Raw genomic sequence first — 9,370 nt, 5'->3', positions numbered from 1 at the left:
AGGTGATAATGCGGTTAAAGCTTTGCAGGGGTGGTTTGGAACTTTCCCAAAGCCACAGGAAATTCAATCTGATCACAGGTCCCACTTCACTGCTAGAGGTGCACAGCATTGGGCAAAAGGTGAAGGAATTAAGCGGTCTTTCCACAGCCCTTTCCACTACCCTCAAGCTAAGGGGATCTTAGAAAGGACCAAGGGTTTTTTGAAAGGACTTCTGAAGCCCCGGGAGGGAAATTGGGACGTTCGGTTATGGGAAGCTGTTAAAAGAGTGAACAGTAGATGGGGGGTGAATGGATGTCCCAAAATCACTGCCTTTTGCCCAACAGCTCCAAGCATCGTTCCCTTACTACGGCGACCTGACGATTCAAAAAGTCCAGCACATTACCCTGGACAACCTGTTCTGGTGGACCTCCCTACTGTAGGGGAAGTAGCACTAGTGCTGAAAACCCCTCTGAAGAAATATGCATGGCTAGCCTCTGATGCTCTAGGGAAAGAGCATTGGATAAATACATGCTGGATAATCCTATCATTTTAACTCTTTTCTGCCCTCAGTGGAAGGATTTCTGTTGTTTTTACTTTGACAGAAGAACCCTGAGGAACATGAAAATCATCTGAACCATGATAACACTGGTGATGCTTTTCTGCATCCTACCACAATTCCATGGACAGGATCCTGCTGAGTGGTTGTGGTCTGAAGCTACCCTCCATCCCACTAATGTTCTAGGAGCGTATCCCAAGGGTGGCCACCCAAACCTAGAGCCTATAGTGCTGCATGACCCCCAGGTATATGGTCCAAGTGAGTGGGGATGGGATCAGAAGGACTGGACTAGAGCCCTAACTGGAACAATTGGTGAGTCGATTGTGGAAGCATGCAGAAAAATGGAAGGATCTCTCTATGAGAAATCCACCTCCATCACAGTTGCCGGAAATTTTATGGAACCAGATGGGAAAAATGATTGGGATATCCCTTCAGCGAGACTGTGTCCTACAAACAAGTGGGAGTGTGCCAAACAAATTCCCCTTACTCTGTGTTGCTGCCAGGAGTATGTTGGTAATTACACTCTAGGTCGCAAAACGAACAATGTTGCAAGTACAAAGGATTGTAAAAATGAACCAATTGATTGCTGGCATAATTTGACGTTAACTAAACCGACTTAAGTGACATGCCGCTGGCAAAATAACTTGACCAACCTGTTAGGTTGAAAAGGCTTAGTTCATAAATTTAAGATAGACGCTATAACAAAACCCACGCTGAGTACCGTAGTTACATCCCAGTGGAATAGACGGGACGGAGAGCATGAAGCCCACACTGAGCGCCATAGTTACACCCCAATGGGTAGAAGGGACTGAGAGCACAGAGCTGACATTGAGTACAGTAGTTACATCCTAGTGGGCAGAAGGGACTGAGAGTCCCCTTAGTCAATGTGGCCTTGGTCCCAAGCTTTTGTTCACTTGGCAGGAATGGGAAAAACAAAAAGCCTGGCAGCTTCAAGGGGGAGTGGGAGAAGGAATTAGCCGAAGGATTTGTGGAACTGCTTATAGCAAAGCAATCTCCATCAGTGTTTTGACAGATCAGACAAATAAGCGTGAACAGGTTTGTACGCCCCCAAGCGTACAAGACTGTTGGCACAATTTTACATTAACACAAACTGCAGAAGTAGTTTGTCTTTGGTCCAAAACTAGTGAAGGCTTTTCTTTTAAGTTGATAATAAATGGTATGAACCAACCTTCTACTACCACCACTCCAGCCCAAGCACCGCTTATGCTTAGCCTGAGAAGTTTTGAAATTGGACCATATATAATCAGGAAAACTGGTCAACAACACATATTGTTCAATCTGGCACGGTCTCTTAAACAAGTCAAATTGCTGATGATGCAAAACAATGTCTCAGAAATTCAGCCGGCCTGTTTGCCTTTTTTGCGGACTTCCTTTGAGGGTTGGACCACCTGGCTGCAAAAACAGAAAGTCCGTTTTTTCTTTAAAAACAGACACTAAGAGACATAACCGGTGTTTTGGGAACAGGTTTTGGAATTCTAAATAGTATTGATTCTGAAGTACACTAATGGATAAATTGGCTGCCACAAAATGGTTAGAGATTTGACCAAATTAAAACAACCACTGCAATCATCCTTATTGGCTTTGGGAACACAGCAGTGCTTGCTATCAAACATATTACCAGCTTGGGAAAAGGTAAATGTAAGTGATCACAAATTGGTAGACGGATGCACTCGGTGCTACACAAAACAACCTTTCTTTGGCTCTTAGCTGTATCCAGGCACAATTGTCGATGCAGTCAGTTGCTGCCTCAATGATAAGAGAAGGTGAAGGCAATTTTCCTACTGCAATTCAGAAAAGAATTTGGGACAGTGCCACTGATTTTGAAAGAGAATTCCAATCCTGGTGGAACTTGGTGAATTTTACTTATCACCCCATTACAAACACAGCCACAGCTCTTGCGTTAACCGTACGCAATGCCTCAGTGCATTTGAGATTTCCTATTCTTGCATTAGGGCTAAATCATGATGGAGCTATTCCCAATCTTTCTGAACATAGACAATGGGCCCATCAAACTGGTAAAAAATGGCAACATGTTAATTTGGAATCTTCTATTGTCCGAGAACTAGGCTTCATCTGTGAAAGTAATGCAATTACAGCTCAGGATGTTTGTTTGGACACAGAACAAAATATCTGTCATTTTGAAATTCGTCCTAACGAGACTTTCGAAACAGTCCTTAAATATATAGGCAATGGGTGTGGGTGCTCTAGAACTGCTTGTGATACGGTATTTGTAGAAAATGCAGTAGTGGATAGTAAAAATCATTCAAATTGTTGCGCTTGTAACTTTACAAAATTGAGGGATGTGATTTTTCTTCAGAAGCTCCAGTTACCTCCCATTACCTTTTTCAATCCAATTAAAGACTGATTCACAAACTATTACTGTCCTAGGGTGATGTTATGATGCTTGTATCCCCATCCGTGTGTTCTGTTGATGCTGGATATCATGTTCTGTGCCTTCAAGACTGGCTGTGAAGAGCGAATGTTTTGTTTTGGTTTTGCTATCAGCCGCTCCCCCACAGCTGGCACGACACAGAGACAGGGCAGTACATGGGTGCTGCTTTTGCTTTTTGCTTTGCTTTTCGCTTTGCTCTTGCTTCGGCTTTGCTCCTGCTTTGCTCTTGCTTTTTTGCTCCTGCTCATTAGTTAGTTTAGCTAAGCAGTCCAAATTTTCCCTGGACTGTTTCTCCTTTCCCTTCTTTGGACCTACTCGGACCTGCTCCGGACTGGGACCTGGGAAACACCGAGAGTTTGCACCTTGCGGCCAAGGTGCAGCAGCTACCCCAGCACAGGACAGACTGATAACAGAGCGAGCACTCCCCAGAGAGACTTTCTGAAGTTGTCTACTTTTTCAGAGCGGTGAAAGAGTGGTGCCATCTGGTATTGTTCCTTTTGTGTGCTGCGGGGTGCTTTGCCTGTTACAGAAACAGGTTCTTTCCACTTGTTTCCAAGGAATCCTTCCCGACCCGGTTGGGGGGAGGGGCCGTGTGGGTTTGTTTTCTGGAGGGTCCACCTTTTGGAGGTTTTCTCCCAAATTTGCCCGAAACCAGGACATTCACCTACTCCCATTGGGATGAACATTACTTTGGTAAAGCAATCTTTGCTTCATCAGGACTTCATTGAAATATTGGAGAAGATCAAGAAGAATAGACAGAAAGCACTGGTAACTGTTCATCACAATGTGAAAGAAATACACCATGTCATAGAGAGAGTAAGAAAAGATGCTGAACACAGGTGGTAGGATACTCTTTTTGGGTGGTCACCTACTGCCACAAGAGTCCTGAACAGTATGTGTCATCCCATCATTGCCCTTTTGCGTTTCGTTTTGATTGGGGTTTTTTAATCAGCAATCTTACTCATTATGAATTGGAGAATGATGAAAGAGTTAACAAAATTGATGTCTGTCATTAATGCACACAACTTGGCTGATGTCCTTTTCACTGTGGCCATCTCCAAGACTATTGACACAAGGCGACTATAAATGAGAGGATGTGTTTTGAAATCGTCTTCAATTTTCTTTGAAGATTATAAGAAAATTACTTTTGATTTTTGGTGAATTGTTTTGAAAAAAAATATTTTAAATGAACTGTTGTTGATTTGTTTATTGCTTTATTGCCTTTGATTATTTGTGATTAGTTTCAGATATTTGAAAAAAATGTTTCAAAATAATATGGTTTAAATTCCTGTTATTATATTTCTTTCTTGTTTCCTTACCCCCGCCTTTTTTTATCTTTTCTTGTCCTTCCCTTCTCTCTCTCCGTCTGACGTATTGTCTCTGCTTTCCAGGATATGCTACCAATGCGCGACAAGTACACAACAATAGTACAGAACACTGCTGATGAAGACCCTTTGAAGCCTGTTGTGACTCACCAGGTGCTGTGAAGGACGGTCTGAGGTTCCCCCCATTTGCCTCACGACCGTCCACAGGACTGCTATCAGGACCCTGAGGACCCCGATGGGACCTCTGGCCTGCCAGTAATGGATGAACACCAAAAATCCTGAGGCCCCTGAGCAGAATTCTGGCCTGCCAAGTGATTGTTCACAGCTGTGTCTTCAGTGACTGCTTCTAGCAGGGCCTGCCAAAGGGCGACCCAGCCTATATGCTTGCACCTGCTTCACGACAATAGACCAGGAATTTTCCCACCTCTTGGCCAGATGAACTTGCTGGGGCAACTTGGTAGCCCCCCCATGGAAAATCCTTCCTCTGCTCCACTACCACCGTGAGGCACCGAGGTTGAAGCCCCCCTACCAAGGACTGAGACTGAGACACCTGTAATTCTGATGCAGGGGTGCTGGCCTGACTGAAGCAGGATGCCTGCTGAGTGTTGCCTACAGATGTGCCTACAGGACCTAGACTGGTTTCCCCCAGAAAGCAGTCCTGAAACAGTGGGTCCCACTCACTGCTGCTACTGACTTATCCTGCTGAGAACATGGACTGTCTGTACCCGTCTTCAATACCTTTTTCCCCCTCAGCAATTTCAATAGACTTCTTCTTCTTGATTGGATCTGTTCCCCCTCAGCCATTTCAAGATTCTGTTTCCCCCCTCAGCAATGGACTATAATAGAACCTTGAGTTCACCAGGACTTTGAGATCTTCCCAACGTGACTAGGCAAACTCTATCGGCCGGACTAAGAGGACTTAGTCTCTCCATGTTTGGTAGCTATACTCCTCTCTCTTTCTCCCCCTCTTTTTTATTCTTTTCCTCTCCCTGATTCCTTTCAGGCATTTGCTGTGGTCATTCTATAAAGGTGCATTTCTTTTGATTGATACTGCAATCCCCTTTCCAGGTTGTCTGTTGCACTCCCAGATCAGTTAACCAACCAACCAGTTAACCAACCCGTTGGTATGAGCGGATGGTGACAATACCTTCTTTCAAGCTGAAATTGGTTCTAGTCCATAGAAGCACACTGGTAGGTAAAAGTAGACTCTAAAAGATAACATTCAAAACGTATTTCCCTTGTCTTCCCATTAAAGCAAGTGAAGAAAGCAGACAGGAGATCTTCAGATAACATGCTATGCAAATTGAAAAGATTCTGTCCTTATTTGAAGCAACTGAGGAACTCACACAATGAAATACAGTTCAGACAGATGGAAGGGTCACAGATGATGTCAAATCTGTACTTCCAATGTTTGAATGAAGCAAGATTTCTTGAAGTACAATCCTATAAAATGAAGGTGAGTTTGCAGAAGCAATTGAACTGGGTCTGTTTTATAAACACAATGTTTTCTAAGTAACTGAGGATTCAGGAAGGCAACCTTGGACTTTAAAGGATTTAGAAACATACAAATACCAAGACTGGCAGTTCATTAGCTTTAACAGTCTCTTCAAATAAGATCTATTTTTAACTTCTTCTTGTAGTAGGTCTGAAGACATTAGGAACGATGCAATAAAACAAAACAAACAACAAACCAAAACAAAACCAAAACAGCTTTCTGAAAAAGCTTGGAGAAACCAGAGAAATTATGATTTTTAGGGGTTAAGTAGTCCTTTAAAAGTTGTCTCTGGGAAAAGAGATAAAAAACCACTCATTGACTGTGGAGTATATTCCAAACCTGTACTGAAGCATGTAAGGGACAAGAGCCCGTAATAAAACTACTATGCTGGGTTCATCTGTTAAAAGCATTCCAGAATGGTTGAAATTATCAATCACATAATGTGGGATTAAAAAAAAAAAAAAGGAAAAAAGAAAAAAGAAGAAAACATAGAGAAAAAAATATTTTGAAGATGTTTTCCCATTCCCAGATGGCATAACAACTTTATTTCATTTTGTTCCTAAGACTGATTAATAGCTTATGAAGTGTTTTACAATTGAGAGTGAGAGTGTTCACACTAACCGTACAATTTGGATGGATCTCTTTTACTTTGCACAGCAGCAGATACGGTTTAGCACTCCACAGCTCAGTCCCCAAAAGTGAATGGGTGTGGCAGATTAAACCTACCTGGCCAGTCCACCAGAATGCTTAATTCTCTTGGAAAATGCTTTGCTCTATCTCATTATCTGGACATGTCTCTCTAGCTCCGCTTTGAGCTCCTTGATCTTTCATCGACAGGATGAGATCCAATTTAGCTTAGCAAGGACATAGCCTTTCAAAACCACATCTTTTATCTTCTGCATTCATCCAAGTACATTTCTACTGCAGGGAACCCTGTGGAAGATCCTAGTTGTTTTGTTTCTCAGATAGTTGTTGCATAAAAGAGCTCTTCTTTTAATTTTTTCCCTGCTAAAGGATAGGCTCTGTACTTAACTGATTGTGATGCTAACTCATTATCATCTATTCTTCAGTCGTACAGAGTAGGCAGCAAAGTTTTCTTCTGAAGACATTCATTTAAGGAGAAATGCTGAAGGTCTGACTTTACTTGCAAAGGTCACTGATTGACCGGTTGCAAAATTGTTAAGTCTAGTAAGAGCAGGAAAAGTGTGCTGTTGCTGTGCCTGTAAATGTCGTGTCAGCTGCTGTTGGGATAAAAAGCATGAGCATAAGAAAACATGGATAGAAAAGAAATTTGTTGTGATTTCTGCACAAGAGGAAGTATGAAGCACTTATTTCAGTGGCTAAGACAGTATCATCATTGGGCCAGTTCTCTTCAACATCTTTTGAACAACCTGGACACAGCACTTGAAGGAATATTAAGAAAGTTTGCCAAAGACACTAAATTGGGAGGAGCTGTGAGCTAACTCCCTTGAGGGCACAGAGACCTTGCAGAGAGATCTTGCCAAATAGGAGAGATGGGCAATTCTTGCTGGCCGGGAGTCTATGCACAAATCACAAAAGGGGCGGGACTGCTGGGGATGGCGTCTCAAGCTGGTTTTTTTCCAGCATCAGTCTCATTACATGGTGATGACAATGGGAAGCTGCCAGCAGCTCACGTCCCCAGCAGCAGACAAAGAACTTAATGTTACAACTGACTTGAAAAGTTTTTTGACCAATCACACAAAGCAAAAGCATATTGACAGTACTTCTATCCAATCACTATAAAGACATGTACCTGGGCTTAGAACAATGCTCGCTTCTTTCGAATAAAAGACCTGCTTGTAAGCCTTAAGATACAATGCACAGAGCTCCATTATTAAGCTTAGAACTACCTAACATCGCGCTAGATATACTTTGCTGTAGCTTAGGGAGTTATTCTAGACAAGCATTAATACACAGACCATTGTTCCATTTGTCCTTACTTTTCTACTTCTCATCTTACTTTTCTGCTGACAAACCTTATGACTACTGCTTAGCTCCAATGACAGTTCTGCTGTCTCTGAGGCCTGCCTTTTGCAGCTTTCCCAAACCCCTCTGTTTTTGAGGATTCCCACAGGCAATCACCAACCAGATGGAGTGGAACAAGGGCAAGTGCTGGATTCAGCACCTGCAACTGGGCAATCCTGGTGGGTGTATAGACTGGGGAGGGAGCAAGAGGCTGGGAGAAGCACTGCAGACCCAGGACAATGGCAAGCTGAATGTGCATCAGCAGTGCCCTGGCAGCCAGGAGGGCCAAGCCTGTCCTGGGGTGCATCAGGCACAGCATCACCAGCTGGGCAAGGGAGGGGATTGTCTTGCTCTGCTCTGCTCTGCTCTGCTCTGCTCTTCTCTTCTCTGCTCTGCTCTGCTCTGGGGCGGAATCACCTTGGTATTAGAAAGTCCTCAAATGAGGTCTACAAAGACAGGACTCAAAGAAATGGCATGCAGCTGAGTCAGGGGAGGTTTAGGTCGGGTATCAGGAAAAGGTTTTTAACCCGAGAATGGCTGGGCACTGGAAGAGTCTCTCCAGGGAGTGGTCACACCATCACAACTGTCTGAGTTTGGGAGTTCAAGGATGGCCCCAGGCAGGGCCAGGAGTTGGACTGATGATGATCCTGATGGGGTCCTTCCAATTCAACAGATTCAACGACTCAATGGTTCTGTCCTGGCCACTCAAGGTATATTGCTTGGTCTCATCAGATTTTGATCTGCTCTTGTTGTTGGTCAGACTTTGTCCCTAGTGGCTAATGATATTTATCACAAAAGACAAAGTGCCTTTTCTCAATTTTCTCAAGCAATTGGAACATGCGCCTTAGAATCCTAAAAAAGTCTTTTCTTTGAAACAACACTGTAGTGTTTTTCACTGCCCAGTAGTCTTTCCAGATCTTAAGGAGAAAGAAGGCAAAATGAGGGGACGTATTACAATGAATGATTGTCAGTTTTCCGGTTCTTTAGCAGTATATTTGTACTTCCACTATTCTTTTCTGTAAAATCATGGTTTTCTATAGTATCCAATTTTCTAGCAAGACACATTTCTGCAACTGAGCCCATCAGTCTTTGTGAAAAGATCTTGTCAAAAGTACAAAACATATGAATAGGCAGTGACAAGTGAGGGAAAAAAGGAGTATGAGAAGCAGCTGCATGATACTAAAGTGAGACAAGAAGGAGGAGAAGGTGCTCCAGTTGACAGAGCAAAGAATCCCCCACAGTCCCTGGAGGACATCATCATCAAGCAGGTTGTCTCCCAGCAGTCCCTGGAGAACCGTGGAGGAACACAATGGAGCTCGTGGGGAGCTCCATGCCACAGCAGGTGACTGTGCCTTGAAGGAAGCTGCAGCTTGTGGAGGGAGAGAGGGCCAGAAAAGCATCCTTGACCTCTTGGAAGAGTGGAAGAGTACGTGCAAATCTTCAACAGCTGCTAACTCTAATCTATTCTCTTTCCACTTCTTGTCTTAGGTAAGTAAGAAGACAAGCCAAGAATTAGAAGCCTAAATTCTTTTGCTTGAGGCTGCCATTCTTTCTGCCATTCTCTTCAAATTTAGTTTGAAGTAAAACTCATGATAAAGTTCTTAAGGCTTGATGTT

The sequence above is a fragment of the Agelaius tricolor genome, unplaced genomic scaffold (assembly GCF_023055355.1).
Source record: "Agelaius tricolor isolate 1412-34295 unplaced genomic scaffold, bAgeTri1.0.p SCAF_40, whole genome shotgun sequence".
In the NCBI taxonomy this organism is placed as follows: Eukaryota; Metazoa; Chordata; class Aves; order Passeriformes; family Icteridae; genus Agelaius; species Agelaius tricolor.
This window is presented reverse-complemented; position numbering follows the sequence as displayed.